This window comes from Mauremys mutica, chromosome 4 (genome assembly GCF_020497125.1).
Source record: "Mauremys mutica isolate MM-2020 ecotype Southern chromosome 4, ASM2049712v1, whole genome shotgun sequence".
Lineage (NCBI taxonomy): Eukaryota > Metazoa > Chordata > Testudines > Geoemydidae > Mauremys > Mauremys mutica.
In genome coordinates this window covers 158,666,790-158,671,416 of record NC_059075.1, presented here as the reverse complement: position 1 = coordinate 158,671,416, position 4,627 = coordinate 158,666,790, and positions in this window count along the sequence as shown.

Sequence of the window (4,627 nt, the reverse complement as noted above, 5' to 3'; positions counted from 1 at the left end):
TTTTCACATTGGGGACTTCCCCCCCGCACCGAGTTTAAAGGAGGAGTATTTTACTAAAGAAAGGGTGACCGCCCTGTAATCAGGGTTCAGGCCCCTTTTCTCCTCTCTGCATTGGCCCTCTTAATGGCACCCAACAGTCACTCCGCAGATCAGATTCTGGGCCCTCCCCAGCCACAGAGCCCCGTACCCAAGGAGGAAGCACACAGCCTGTGAAGAAAACTACAGCAAGTACAGATGAGGAACAGCCAGTTATGCAGAAACCCGAGGACTATTCATGTCTCCTTAGAAAGATGTCCAGGCTTCTCAGATCCACTTCTGAATATTCTCCTCCGGCGAGGGCTCCTGGACGATTCCTCTGCAAACTAATAAAGCCAAGCAAGGACCATCATTACACAGAGCTCTATGAATGTTCTCATCCCTGCCTCCCTCTCCCATTCCATCTATATCCGCCGGACTCAATGAACAGAGACTGAGTCAACATCCACAGACACTGCCTCACTCTAGTGCCCACTATCCTGCATGATTTTCATCCCCTCCTACTTCTTCATATCTCCCGAGACCAAGCCTGTGGGGATGCACACCTAGCACTCCTGCCCCTGTTCTATGAAGGGAGACGGCACAAGGAGAGGCAAGGACAGAGACAGAGAGAAAGAGAGTGTTGGCCAACACACTAGAGGAGAGAGAGAGACAGACAAACACAGGAGAAAGGCAATTAACTCACCATCTGGAGTCATCCTGGATCCAACCTTCTCCTGCGGAGGACACACTGCTTGTGAACAGAGCAATGACAAGCCCCTGAAAATGGGGACCTTGTCTCCCTTGTATCCCCAGCTAGTCAGGAAACTCTTCTGACAAACCAGCCCCAGCTAACAGGGCGTCTGTACCTGGAGTCAGATGGGCTGTTAATAGAACCCTCAGCAAAACAGACACTTATCTCACTGACAGTGGCATCTGCTTGGCTCCCAAATGAACGGCTCTTGCCTGGCATGAACAATGCTCACAGGCTCGCTGCTCTCCCTCACTTTCCATTGCATGAGGGCAGTAGACTCTGACATGTGACTTATTTTTCCTTGGTACTAAACCCAGCAGAGGAGAGAAAAAACAAACAAATTAGCATCTCCATCGGCAATGTCACGTAGTTTCTTCATCTCCCATATTCCACGGCTCCGCCATCAAACCATCTTTTATTACTACTATACATCTGCAACTAGAAGGGATCCATTGTAACTGCACCCAAAATAGTCACTTTGCTCAGGAGACTCTTGTCCCTTCCCCAGCCTTAATACCACAGTGTCCTGTACCCAGCAAGGAAGCACAAGGCCTGTGAAGTAAACTACAGCGAGTACAGATAAGGAATTGAAAGCACTGAACGCTTACTCACAGGCAGTTGTTCAGAAGGCAGAAAGCTGAGGACTGTTCCTGTCTGGTTAGAACCGTGTCCAAGCTGCTCAGATCCACCTCTGCCAGTTTCTCCTCCGGCTCGAGCTCCTGGACAATTCCTCTGGAAATGCAGCTGCAAAAGCCAAGCATGCGCCATCTCTACACACAGTTCTAATGGTGCTTGAAATGTTGCCCTCAATCCTGCCTCCCTCTTCCACCCATCTACATCAGCCCCACTTGAACAGAGACCGATTCAACACTGACAGTCACTGCTCCACTCTCGCACCCACTACCCCTCATGGTTTTCGTCCCCTCCTACTACTTCAGGGCTTTCAAGACCTAACCTGTGGAGATGCACATCTCGCAGGCCTGCCTGTGTCCTAAGAAGGGAGATGGCACAAGGAAAGGACAGATTAAGAGAGAGCGTTGGCCAACACACTAAAGAGACAGAGCGAGAAAATGAGAAACACGGGAGGAAGGCAAGCAACTTGTCACCTGGAGTCATCCTCCTAGATCCAACCTTCCGCTGCAGAGGACACACCGGTACTGGCCAGAGGACTGAGCAGCCCCTGAAAATAGGGACCTTGTCTCCCTCGTAACCACAGCAGAGCCTTCACCTAACAAGACACTTATCTCACTGACAGTGGTCCTTGCTCCACTCCCAGCTGGATGGCTCTTCCCTGGCATCAACAATGCTTAGAATCTCCCAGCTCTCGCTCCCTTTCCATGGCATGTGCGGAGTGGACTCTGACTCTCCACTTGGTACTAAACCCAGCACTAGGGGGAAAAACAAATCAGTTAGCATCTCAGTCTGCAACGTGCATAGGTTCTTCTTCTCCCATCTACCACACCTCAGGGCTCCGCCCTCAACCCTCCTCCCATTACAGCTTTAGCACTACAACTAAAAAGCACCCCACTGCACCTACATCCAAGATACTCACTCTGCACAGGAGACTTGTGCCTTTGCCTCGTCTGAATCCCACAGAGCACCGTGTCCAATGAAGAAATTCAGAGCCTCTGAACAAAACCGGAGCCAGTACAGATGAGGGATTCCAAGCACTGACCGCTTACTCACAGCCAGTTGTGCGGGAGGCAGAAATCTGAGGACCATTAATGTCTGCTTAGAAGGATGTCCAGGCTCCTCAGGTCCGCATCTGCCATTTTCTCCTTCAGCTGCTGCTCCTGGACAATTCCTCTGCAAGCGCAGGAAATGAGCGAAGCAAGAGCCATCACTACACAAAATTCAATTGGTGCAGGTAATCTTGCCCTCATCCCTGCCTATCTACATCAGGCCCACTTGAAGAGAGACAGTCAACATCCACAGTCACCCCTCCACTCTAGCGCCCACTACGATGCTCCCCTCCTACTTGTTCATAGCTCCCGAGACCTAGCCTGAGGGGATGCACACATAGCACTCCTGCCCGTGCCCTATGAAGGGAGACAGCCGAGAGAGAGAGTGTGTGTTGGCCAACACAGTAGAGTAGACTAGAGAAGAAAGAGAGAGAAACAGAGGAGGAAGGCAAGCAACTCACCACCTGGAGTCATCCCTCATGGATCTAACCTTCTCCTGCCGAGGACACACTGATCCTGGCCAGAGAAATCAGCCCCTGAAAATGGGGACCGTGTCTCCCTCAAAACCACAGCTAGTCAGGAACCTTTTCTTACAAACCCACTCCACCTAACGGGGTGTGTATACCTGTAGCCAGGTGGGCCGTGAGCAGAACCCTCAGCAAAACAGATACTTATCTCAGTGATAGTAGCAGCTGTTCTGCTCCCAGATGGATGGCTCCTGCCTGGCACCAACAACGCTCGCAGTCTCGTCACTCTCACTCATAAGGGCAGTAGACTTTGACATGTGACGTCTTTTTCCTTGGTACTAAAACCAGGGGATAAAACAAGTAAGCTACCGTCTCAGTCAGAAATGTCTCGTAGGCTCTTCTTTTCCCCTCTCACGCACGGCGGGGTTCCGCCCTCTACCCATTACACCTTTAGGACTAAAAGTACAAAGCACCTCTTACAACAACACCCCACAGAGTCACTCTGCACAGCAGACTCTGGCCCCTTCCCACCCTTAATCCCACAGAGCCCTGTACCCAACAAGAAACCACATGGTCAGTGAAGAATACTACAGTGAGTACAGATGACTGAGTTCAAAGCACTGAGCCCTTACTCACAGCCAGTTATGCAGAAGGCAGAAACCTGAGGACTATTCTTATTTCCTTAGAAGGATGTCCAGGCTGCTCAGGTCCACTTCTGACATTCTCATCCGGCTGGGGCTCCTGGACGATTCCTCTGCAAACTAATAAAGCCAAGCAAGAACTGTCACTACACAGAGCTCTATGAATGCCCTCATCCCTGCTTCCCTCTCCCATCCCATCTACATCCGCTCGACTCGATGAACAGAGACTGAGTCAACATCCACAGACACTGCTCCACTCTAGCGCCCAATATCCTGAATGATTTTCATCTCCTCCTATTTGTTCATAGCTCCTGAGACCTAGCCTGTGGGGATGCACACCTAGCACTCCTGCCCGTGTCCTATGAAGGGAGACAGCACAAGGAGAGGCAAGGACAGAGACAGATTGTTGGCCAACACACTAGAGAAGAGAGAGAGAGAGAGAGAGAGAGAGAGAGAGAAACACAGAGAAAGGTAAGAAACTGATATGGGTCGTGAGCAGAACCCTCAGCAAAACAGACACTTATCTCACTGACAGTGGCGTCTGCTCGACCCCCACATTGACGGCTGTTGCCTGGCATGAACAATGCTCACAGGCTCGCTGCTCTCACTCACTTTCCATCGCATGAGGACAGTAGACTCTGATGTGTGACTGCTGGGTTTAGTACCAAGGAAGAAAAAAAATAAAATTACCATCTCCGTCTGCAATATCACGTAGTCTCTTCATTTCACATCTCCCGTATCCCACAGCTCCGCCCTCAACCCATCTCCCATTACTACTTTACAGCTGCAACTAGAAGAGACCCATTTTAACTGCACCCAAAATAGTCACTTTGCTCAGGAGACTCTTGTCCCTTCCCCAGCCTTAATCCCAAAGACCCTCGTACCCAACGAGGAAGCACACGGCCTATGAAGGAAACAAGAGTGAGTACAGATAAGGAATTGAAAACACTGACTTCTTACTCATAGCCAGTTATCCAGAATGCAGAAAGCTGAGGACTGTTCATGTCTCCTTAGAAGGATGTCCAGGCAGTTCAGGTCCACTTCTGCCAGCTTCTTCTCCAGCTGAGA